Source organism: Pseudorca crassidens, chromosome 2 (genome assembly GCF_039906515.1).
Source record: "Pseudorca crassidens isolate mPseCra1 chromosome 2, mPseCra1.hap1, whole genome shotgun sequence".
NCBI classification, from domain to species: domain Eukaryota; kingdom Metazoa; phylum Chordata; class Mammalia; order Artiodactyla; family Delphinidae; genus Pseudorca; species Pseudorca crassidens.
Window position 1 is genome coordinate 1,075,161 of NC_090297.1, and position 10,900 is coordinate 1,086,060.

The 10,900-nt window shown below is 63.9% G+C and overlaps 1 long non-coding RNA gene across 2 annotated transcripts; it reads right to left on the minus strand.

Moving 5' to 3' along the window:
* Nucleotides 1-464: 464 nt before the first annotated feature.
* LOC137214112 (uncharacterized) lies at nt 465-4,555 on the minus strand. Of its 2 annotated transcripts, none has more exons than XR_010938735.1 (4): nt 3,953-4,555; nt 1,689-1,822; nt 1,366-1,537; nt 465-1,091 (listed from the first exon to the last, which is right to left on the minus strand). It is a non-coding gene; the product is annotated as an uncharacterized lncRNA (long non-coding RNA). The 2 variants fall into 2 exon arrangements; XR_010938741.1 differs by having other exon boundaries at nt 1,689-1,784; nt 3,953-4,548.
* Between the last annotated feature and the right edge of the window lie 6,345 nt (nt 4,556-10,900).

A 10,900-nucleotide genomic window follows, 5' to 3' on the forward strand; every position in this document is an offset into this window, starting at 1 on the left:
TCTGCACCCACGCCCAGCGACCCCAGCTGCCCGGGGTCTGCTGTCCTGCGGCTGGTGAGTGTGGCCAGTGTCCCTCTGGCGTCCCCAGGCCTGGGCGCCCGGCCTGCCCCTCGATTGGTAAGTACTGCCCCAAGTCTCCTGGACCACAGCCTCCTTTGAGGGACCCATCCGCTGCTGGGTGCCCCGGGGTGGCCGGTCGCCCCGAATAGCAGCCTCTCTTCCCCACGCGATGAGAGCGGCTGGCCAGCTGGGCAGGGAGACGCTGCCGAGACCCGGGGCCGCTCAGGGCTTCAGGCAACTGTGGGCGATGGGCCTTCGCAAAGCTGCCCGAGGACGCCCTGCAGCACGGGGTCCTGGGAGCCGACCTCCAGGGAGAGAACCTTCCAATGCTGCCCCGGGTCTACGGTCGGTTGTCCCCGCCACACCCTCCTCCGACCTGCCCTCGCCCTCCCAGCCTTTGTCTGTCTGCCTGCCCGCCCCTACGCTCGCGTCGTTGAGAATGTACAGTAGCCACCTCTGAAGAGGTGACAGACGCAGGTGCAGTTAATCATGAAAATATATTTCATTTCAACCCAGCATATCTGACATATTACGTTTCACCGTGGAATCGTATGTCAGTTATTAGCACGTTTCCGCACATTCTTCTCTTCAGGCTGGGCCTTTGCACGCAGAGTACGGCTCCTGTCGGCCACGTTCCAGGAGCTCGGGGGGGGGGGGGGCCACGTGTGGCCGTGTGACCGTGTGTGGGGGGAGGGGCCTGGGAGCACAGGAAGCTCCTGCCACGTGCCCACTGGAGCCCGGGGTCATGCTCTGGGCCCTATCTGCCACGTCGAGGCCGCGGGCTCCAAGGAAGTGCTCCTGACCGCCCCTCACATACCACATCAGGGTGCCGGAGGATGCCGAGAAGCAAGACCCCCCGGAGGTCTGCTGCCCTCCCACCCTGGGCCCGGCCTTCTGCACCTCACCTGTGGGCCGACCTGGGCCCCGAGCCCTGGAAACACCCTCCATGGGCCTCAGTTACCCTGGTCTGAGAGCTGGTCTGAGAGCTGATGCCTCTGGCAGGCCCGGTGTCTTAGTCCGTTTGGGGTCTGCTGTGAGAAAACATCAACACCATAGATGGTGGCTATAAACAGCAGAAATTTCTCTCTCACAGCTCTGGAGGCTGGAAGTCTGAGATCAGGGTGGCAGCATGGTTGGGTTCTAGTGAGGGCCCACATCCAGGTTCTGTGTCCTCACACGGTGGGACACAGCTCTGTGCCGTCCCTTTTATGAGGGCACTGATCCCATTCACCAGGGCTGCACCCTGGTGACCCAATCACCTCCCAAAGGCCCCACCTCCCTAATTGGGGTTAGGCCTCAACATACAAATTTGGGGGCCACAAGCATTCAGGCCACAGCATCTGCGTGGCTCCCACGTGGTCCGTAGCCATGGCTCCCGGTGGGGGTAGGGCACCCCCCGGTCCAGATGCTTTCATCACAGGCACCGTCTGGCGTGGGCCAGGAACAGGGGCCCCTGTGGATTCACTCACTGGCCTGTCTGCGGAAGATGGGTGATAGTTGATTTTCCTCCAGAGAAGCAAAGCAGGGAGAAAGAATTGGCGTGGGAGATCTCCTGTCGCAGAGACCCGGGTCCCCCTGCAGCCCTGCATGTCACAAGCAAACACACGCACTGGAGGGAAGCTCCTTACTCTGTCCAGGCTCCTTGCCAAGCCTGCAAGACGGGCCATGAATCCTAAAGCTCTGACAGAGACGCTGCTGTCCCGGCTGCTGTCAGGGCTGGGACTCTGATTCCCAAGAGGAAGTCCAAAATGAAACAGTTTCACTAGTGAAAGGAGAGCCGCGGAGCAGAGGGCAGTTACCAGAAGTGGGAAAGCTTCGCTCTGAGCTCTTCCACCAGATGGTGTGACTCGGTGAGGGTCCCCTCCCCCGGGCGAGGCGCCCCACTCCACCTGGTGCCAGGGTGCCCACCCAGCCAGCTTCGGTGGCCCGTCCTCTAGGGTGGGTGATACAGGGCCCCACCCCCCAAGGGCAGACGTTTTTGCCTGAGAGCAAATCAGGACAAACTACAAGGTCGGAGAGGGGTGCACTTTTCCCTGGGAAAATGCATGCTTGCGGAAAATAAATCATTTAACAACTTAGATTTGCTACATTCCAGAATAGAGGCGAGTCGGTGAAGGGTGGGTGCAGCTTCTCACCTGGCACCGTGGAGCCGATCCCCAGGCTCAGGGGCTGCTGGCAGGGCCGGGTCCCAGTAGAGGAGGGTGGGCCCCACGTGGCATGGAGACCCGGGGTGACCTGTCCCCAAGGCAGGGGGAGCCGGGGCCTCTCCCCTTGGGCCTCTGGAGCGGGGCCCTCCCAAGGTCCGCTCAGCCTTCTTAGGTGTGGGCTGGGGACACCTGGAGCTGGGAGAGGCTGGCAGCCAGCAGAGGCTCCATGTTCCTGAATACCCTGGGGCGGCCGCTGCCCGGAAGTGGCCGCACTTCCCATGGAGGAGGGCACACTGGCTGGGGCCCTTCCCAGCTAGGCGCTGGGTGGGCAAGCCTGCGGGCACAGACCTCTGGGAGGGCCCTGGCCTGCCTGCTCTCTGCCCCGGCTTGCTCCTGCCCCGAGGGCTTTTCCATTCTTGTGCTGAAGACTCAGAGATGGAGGCAGGCCTTTCTGCTCACAACCTCGAGCTCTGTGTCTGTGTGTGTCTGTGTGTCTGTCTCTGTGTGTGTCTGTCTCTGTGTCTGTGTGTGTCTGTGTGTGTGTGTCTGTCTCTGTGTGCGTCTGTGTGTGTCTGTGTGTCTGTGTCTGTGCGTGTCTGTGTGTGTGTCTGTGTGTCTGTCTCTGTGTGTGTCTGTCTCTGTGTGTGTCTATGTGTGTGTGTGTCTGTCTGTCTCCGTGTGTGTGTGTCTGTGTCTCTGTGTGTGTCTGTGTGTGTCTGGGTCTCTGTGTCTGTGTGTGTCTGTGTGTGTGTGTCTCTGTGTGTGTCTGTGTGTGTCTGGGTCTCTGTGTCTGTGTGTGTCTGTGTGTCTGTCTCTGTGTGTCTCTGTGTGTGTCTCTGTGTGTGTGTCTGTGTGTGTCTGTGTGTCTGTCTCTGTGTGTGTGTGTCTGTCTCTGGGTCTCTGTGTGTCTGTGTGTGTGTCTCTGTGTGTGTCTCTGTGTGTGTCTGTGTGTGTCTGGGTCTCCGTGTGTGTGTGTCTGTCTCCGTGTGTGTGTATCTGTCTCTGTGTGTGTCTGTGTGTGTATGGATCTCTGTGTCTGTGTGTGTCTATATATCTGTGTCTGTCTGTGTCTGTGTCTCTGTGTGTGTGTCTGTCTCTGTGTGTGTATGTCTGTCTCCGTGTGTATCTGTCTCTGTGTGTGTCTGTGTCTCTGTGTCTGTGTGTGTCTGTGTGTCTGTCTCTGTGTGTCTCTGTGTGTGTCTCTGTGTGTGTGTCTGTGTGTGTCTGTGTGTCTGTCTCTGTGTGTGTGTGTCTGTCTCTGGGTCTCTGTGTGTCTGTGTGTGTGTCTCTGTGTGTGTCTGTGTGTGTGTCTGTGTGTGTCTGGGTCTCCGTGTGTGTGTGTCTGTCTCCGTGTGTGTGTATCTGTCTCTGTGTGTGTCTATATATCTGTGTCTGTCTGTGTCTGTGTCTCTGTGTGTGTGTCTGTCTCCGTGTGTGTGTGCACACACGTCTTGTGTTCTCTGCCCCAGAGCTGAATCCTGAGGCTCCTCCTGACCAGGGTGTTTCCTGCCAGGAGGCCGAGGCTGGAGGGGCTGCTGGCTGTGCTGGGCGGTGCTGGGCCCCGTCCTTCGAGCTTCCCTGGGGTGCTGATCTCTCAGGCCCGCCTCCTGCCCTCCTTTCTTCCTCTCAACTTTGCCCTCCCTCCCTCCCCCTCTCCTTCCTGGCAAGCGGATCGAAATCCAAACTTGTTGTGAACTTCTCCCCTGCAGTTGTCCGCTGGCCCTTCCAAGTTAAATATTACTCACGGAGATGAGAGCCCGCTGGGCAGCGCTGGCCTGGAGGTGGACCGGTCTGGAGAAGGTGCTGGGCGGAGGCCAATGCCAGGCCTGCGGCGGCTGTGGGACTGGGGGTGGGGCTGGGGTGGCAGCCGGGAGCCCCACCCTTTGAAGTGGGCTGTTCCTTAACCCCTGCGCTGTGCCCAGAACAGCGGGCAGCGGGGCCCTGGGCGGGGTGGGGAGGGGCCGCCCAGGGGCTGAGAGGGGCTTGGCCTGGGCCTGGCAAGGGCCCTCCCATTGGCCGGTGGCTCCTGCCCTGTGCCAGGCTGGGGGCGGGACTGGGAACAAATGTTCTGAGAAGTAGCCTGTGTCTTTCGAATCGATTCCCCTTCTCTCGCTCTCAGTTTTCCCAGCAGCGAAGTGGAGGCACAGGGGTGCTGGGTACAGGACGTCCCTTCCTCCTCTGCTCACCCGGCAGCTGCTCCACCCCACCTGCCAGCGAGGGGCTGTGGCTCTGGGGGCCTCCCAGGCCGGCTCAGAGCAGGGTTCCCCAAACCCCCATCCCCCGGGGGCAGCAAAGCTGGGTTTGCCCACACTCCTCTCACCACCTTCTCCACCCCTCTGCGTGGACCCCAGTGGGACCCAAGCGTGCCCTCGCCTTAGGGCCTTTGCACCTACTGCGCACGCCCCTCTGCTTGGTATCCCACCCCCCCACCCTAGTCTTTATTTATTTATTTATTTATTGCTGCGCCAGGTCTTAGTTGCGGCACACGTGATCTCTTTAGTTGTGGCATGCGGACTCCTAGTTGCAGCACACGGACTCTTAGTTGCGGCACACGGACTCTTAGTTGCGGCACACGGGCTCTTAGTTGCGGCACACGGACTCTTAGTTGCGGCACATGGACTCTTAGTTGCGGCGTGCATGCGGAATCTTGTTCCCCGACCAGGAATCAAACCTGGCCCCCCTGCATTGGGAGCACAAAGCCTTACCCACTGGACCACACCCTGGTCTATTCTTAAGAGCATATACTCCCAACTAACAGAACATATGGAAATTTAATTTTTCATTGTCTCCCATGAAACTGTAAGCACTTGAGAACAGGAATTCTTTTCTGCTTGTCACAGTTTGGCCCTTGATAAACCTGGTGGAAGAAATCAATTTCACAGTCACGCCTGGCATGGGATCTCACCCATAAGCACTCACTGCCCCTCAGGGCCTGAGCCCCCGGCCTGCACTTGGGTCCTAGCCTGGGCAGGATGCGTCTGGCTGACCAGAGCTCAGACCAGGGCCCCCTGTGCGGGGGTCCAAAGGGTGCAAAGGCAAGGGCGGGGCAGTGGCTGTCCCAGGAGTCTGAGCCTTACATAAAAGCCCCGAGGGAGGAGTTCCCTGGTGGCCTCGTGGTTAGGATTGCGGCTCTCACCGCTGTGGCCCGGGTTCAATCCCTGATCTGGGATCTGAGATCCCAGAAACCATGCAGCGCGGCCAAAAAAAATTAAAATAAAATAAAATATTAAAAAAAAAATCCAAGGGAGAAGGGTGGAAGGACAGAGGCACACAGAGTCCCGCGCGGTACCTGCGGTAACGGCGGGGCGGCCACCTGACCTGTTCTGGGGCCACAGGTCTTCCATCCTTCACCTTCACGCCCCTCAGTGTGAAGCCTGCCCCCTGCCCCTCACTGTCCCACAGCTCCCAGACCCTGTGTCTCTGGTCCAGACGGAGCTTGTTGGGGTAGGTGCTTAACTGGACACGCCACATGTGCATCCCTGCCCGAGCCACCTCCGCTCAGGGCCCGGGTCTGCTCCAGCCTGGGCCCTCTCTCTCAGGGCCTCCTCCAGGCCTGAGGACACAGCCTCAGGGTGGAGAGACTCCTGGGGGAGCAGTGGAAAGGCCCACCTGTGGGCCCCAGGAAAGTGCTCTGGACAACTTTTCGTGAACATGTCTGTGTGGGGCTCTGGAGACGGGGCCGCCCACCGGCCTGCCTCCTGTCCAGACCTGTGAGTGTGCCTGCCTGTGTCAGACAGAGGCGAGTTGGGACTTCGTACCTGAAATGCAGCCAGGAGGGCAGGAATGTGAGCCTTGAAACCACCTTCCTGCGATGTTGTTTCTGGGAGCAGGGATGGCAGCTAATGAGCTATCGAAGTGTCTTCTTTGCTCTTCTGGGTGCTGGCGGCGCAGAGTGTGGCCCCAACTCTCGGCCTGGCCCGTGCCAGTGGCTCTGACCCCCCACGACGCCCCCGCAGCCCTGCCTGCTCCCCTTCTCCTCGGCCCCAGACCCAGTGTCTGCTTTCTGGCTGGGGCTGGGGTTCATACCATCCGTCCCAGGCCCTGTGGGGCAATGGGGAGGCAGAGGCCCTGCTTAGGGGAGGGGACCCTGGCATCCCACCAGGCAAGGTAGCCTCTGCAGGCCCAGGGGCTGGGGGGCCTGGCTCTTTGGAACTCCTCCGCCGGAGGAAGAACTCCTTCTTCTGACCGTGGCAGGGACGCGGGGCTCTCCACGCCGAACTTGCCCATCCTGCGAGGCCCGGCCAAGACTTCTCAGCCGTTTCGGCAAGCCTCTGGGTCCACGACCGAGCAAGTGCCCAGGAGCGGTGTGGACCTGCAGTCCTGAGTGTCCCTACCCTCGGTCTGGGCTGAGGGCAGCCCTCAGGCTGGGCACTGAAGGGACAGCTGGGTAAAGTGTAGCCCAGATAGAGACACAGCCTGGTGACCAACTGCAGGACACCTCAGCCCAGGAGGAGGGACCAAGGCCCCCCAGTCCTGCAGCCAGACCAGGACCAAGGTGTGGAGCCTGAGGCCCGTGGGCCACACAGCCGGGAGGGCAGTAGCCCCGGGGCCGGGCAGTGTGACAGCCTCACCCAGGGGACCAGCACCCACGGGCAGCTGGCACTTAAGAGACCAGGCCACAGGGCCTCCAGCGCTCCTGCTGCCGGCACGGCCCCAGCACGGTCACCACAGGGGCCACACAGGGGCCACCGGGGCCGAGGCAGCTCCCACAGGGCAGCGGCGTGGCAGGGAGCCCGGGGCGGAGGGGCCCGGGGAAGGGCCTGGCCAGCGGGCAGCGGGCACGGGGAGGCGGCGGGGCCCACGGGGGCTCAGCCGGGCGGCCCCGCGTGGCGGCAGCGGCGGGAGGCCTGGGCGGCAGGAAAGGGAAAGGTGACGTCATTGCCGCCTGGAATCTGCTGTTTGGAGGCGTCGCCATGGAGACCGGAAGGCTCAGGGTGGGTAAAAATAGCAAACCCAAGAGGGTGTAAGTTCCAAGAACGCGAGTCTCTGAAAAGAAAGGAAAACACGGTCTCGTTCGTTCTCCGTTTCTCGAGGAGGACAGAGGCCGGGGGCTGGGAGCCGGGGGAGGGGCCGCGGGGCTTCCGGCTTGGCCGCCACCCGCCGGCCCGCGGTCCCCAGGGTCCCTTCTGCCCGCCCGCCGGGAGCTTTGTCCCCAAGCAGGGCGTGGTGCACGCCGGACTCCCGGCGGGGGCGTCTGGAGTCCGCTTCCTCCGGGCGGGGCTGGCGGGAGGCGGCGCCGGGGCCACTTTCCCCCGAGGCGGGGCCCGAGCGCGGGCCACCGAGCGGCCTCGAGGGGCGGACAGCTCAGGGCCCCAAGCTTGGCCGCCGGGCCCAGAGGAGCGGGAAAGGGGCATCCCGTGGGAGAAGCTCGCGATGGGCCCGGCCCCACGGCCGCCCCTCCCGGAGCTTCCTTCCAGGCAACGAGGGGGCCTGTCTTGCTCCTCTCCAGGCCAGGAGCCGGCTCCGCCCTCTGAAATGCCCAGCACACGCTGTCTGGACACCCCTTCAGCTGTGTCCTCTGGGGGCCCACTGCGTCCGCGTGGTACCCGGCCACAGAAATGAGGCAGGAGGTCTGAGGTCCCCGGGCCCTTCTGCCCCTGGGAGGACCCTTGCAGCCTCAAGGGGCTCCTGGGCCGGTGCCCCCCTCTGGAAAACAGGGCTGTCCTGCTGGGGCCTCCAGTGGCACTTAGCCAGGCATCCTCTGTCCTGACCTAAGGAAATGCTGCAGCTCCTCTGGAGACGCAAGTCCTGGCGGACATGTTGCTGGGATCGGGGCCCACGGATGACCCAGGTGCCCCAGACCCAGAGGGAGGCAAGCCCATCCCCATCCCTGGGACAGTGACTGGTGATGGCAGAACCCTCGTGCCCTGGGGAAATCCCTTCCTTCCTCCCCCTCACGCCTGAGGCTGGGGGTGGGGCTGCGTCTCTGCCCACAGCCCTCCCAGGGAATCTGGAAGGAGCTGCCCTCTCTTCTCTCCCACCCTTGTTCTGCGGGGTGGGGGGAGCCCCCTGCCCGCGCAGGGTCGGCGGGGGGGCGCCCTGGGAGCCTGGGGGTTTTGCCTCTCATGCCCAGATGCCCTTGGCTGGTGATGGCTGAGGGTTGGAGAGGGAAGGGGGGAATGGAGCCCCGTGTAGGGGGAGCTCAGTCCCCCAAGAAATAGCTCGGATGCCTTATGTAATGAGTGAGCTCACTGCAGCGCCTGCCAGGAGTGACGGCAGGAGGGCGGGAGGGGCCTGCTCTGGAACGGAGCACGGCTCCGACGTTTTACGAGGAGAGAGGGGCCCAGGGCCTGTGCAGCAGGAGGGGACTGCAGAGGCTGGGCCTGGGGTCTCCTGGGGCGGCAGGGGCCAGGGAGGGAGCAGGGCCCGGGTGCCGTGGACGGGCCTGGGGTCCGTAGGCCGAGACCCACCCTACTCCTCCTGAGCCCCCAAGTCTCTCTGGGAAGCCGCGTAGGGGGCCTTGGAGGGGTGGGCACCAGCTGCCCTCTGTCCTCCTTCCCTCTCCCCTTCCCGTGACGTTCACCCGGGGCGGACACTGCTCTGAGGACGGCCTCTCCATCCTTTCTTCCCTGCCAGAGGCCTGGGCCGCCGCCCCTTCGTGCCCCCTCCCCTCTGGGGTGTGCAGCGACCCCCGACCTCCTGTGCGACAGGCCGAAAGCCCAGAGCCAGCCCAGCTATCCTCTGTCTCCTGGAGACGCAGCCTCAGGCCCAGAGAGGGGAAGGGGCTCAGGGCGGCTGCAGCGGCCATGTGTGGTGCCCCTCAGCCATAGGAGCGGCTCCCACGGCACCCGGCCCGGGGATACGTGCCCCTGCGCCAGTGGCTGGGCCTGGCGTGAGGTGCCTCGTGTCAAGAGACCTCCCTCAGACCGTCCACCAAGATTTACTGAGAGTCTGCCCACCACTCACTGCCTGGGGTCCCTGATGGGGAAGCGACAGGTCCCAGGCAAAAGGAGGCAGACCCCAGGGCCTGGGCAGGGGCTCAGGGCGGGGCACACCCTGCTCCTAGAGAGTGTGTTTGGGGAGGCCGTGGGCCCAGGACAGGGGGATGGGGCCTGTCCTGGTGCTGTAGGGGCAAACATCCCCGGTGGGGCGGAGCAGCACGTGGGGGTCCCTCTGGATCTCAGGGTCACCGGGCTGCTGGGAGGTCGAGTGGGCGTGTTCCAAAGGCAGGCTCCCTTGTTGCTCCACCTCTCCACTGAGGTCTCTGGGGTCTGGCCCTCAGAGCCCTCACCTGTTCCCGGCCCCCCACCCCGACGGCTCATCACAGCCACCTGCCCACACCCTGCTGCGGGCGGCTGGGTCTCACCCAGGCTCCCACATCCTTACCGCACGGCGCGCTGGGCAGGTCCCGGGCCACCCCGGCCTTGGTGTGCCCTGCCGTGACACGGGATGGTGACCCCGTGCCCTCAGAGCCACCTGTGCACGTGAGTGTGTCTCATGGGCCCTGGGCCCCAAAGAGGTCCTACTGTCATTACCGGCAGCTTGGGCCCCTGGAGGACGTCTTTGGAAGGTGCTGGTGGGACCTTCCTGCAGGCGAGGACCTGCCTTTCCGCCCCCATCCTGTCCCTTGTGCCCAGCTGGCGCCTCTCAGCAGCGTCTGCTGGGCAAGGGCACGTTAGGGGGTCCCCGAAGGGGCCCAGCTCCCCCTCACACCCGGCTCGGCAGCCCTGCCCCTCATCCCGGGGCCCAGGGCCCAGCTCCCCCTCACACCCGGCTCGGCAGCCCCGCCCCTCGTCCCGGGGCCCAAGGCCACCCTATGATCGGCGGGTTGTGGCCAGCAAGGGGCACGTTCTGTCCGGAGCAGCACAGGACGCTTCGGGGCCAGGGTCCTGCAGGCGGGGGCGGGTCGCAGGGCAGGTGCCACAGCACGCCCTCCAGGCTGAGGACGTGTCCCCAGAGGCAGGGGCTTGGAGCCCGTGGCGGGGGGAGGGGTGTGTGGGGGGGTGGTGGTGGCTGGTGGTGGCGGCAGCCTACGAGTCCCTCCCTCATTCCTACTCTTTCTTCCTGGTGCTTCTGGGCCTCCAGGGCTTGTACTGAGTAGGGCCGGGCGGGGTCTACCTCCCCGCAGGGGCAGGGGCTCCAGAGCCAGCCTTGTCTCCCCGGCCTGGGGTCAGGGCCTAGACGTGGGCCTGAGCAACCGCCTGGCTCCTGGGACTGCCCACTGCCCTGCTCGGGCCCCCAGAGGCCAGGCGGCCTCAATGTTGCCCCACAGGGCTTAGTCCGCGGCTGAGGCTGGGCCTGCTGTGTCGGGGCGGGCGGGGGTCTGGCAGTGCCTCGGGGCCATGGGGTGGGCATCTGGGTGGCTCTGGTTGGCACAGGAAAGGGGCCCACTCTTCCCTTCTCTCCAGGAAGACAAGGGCAGCTCCTGGACAGGGGCAGGACTTTGGGGCTGCTGCCCGCAGTGGGAGATGGGCAGGACTTGGGGGCCCTGGGTGAGGCAGCCAGCCCACCCTCATGGCCAGTGGCGACTCCCACGCACCATGGCCACGTCCTCTGCTCAGCTTCCCAAGCACCAGCTCAGCTGACCCCCACGAGGCAGGTCTGGGCTGAGTGCTGGGTGCAGGAGCCACGTGTGACCCGGCCCAGGCCTTGGTCCCCAACCACCTCAGGAGAGGCACACACACACCCTTGGCCCCTGGATGAGTAGTCCTTATATGGGCCACGAGGCTGACCCCACAGAAGGTTCCATGAGG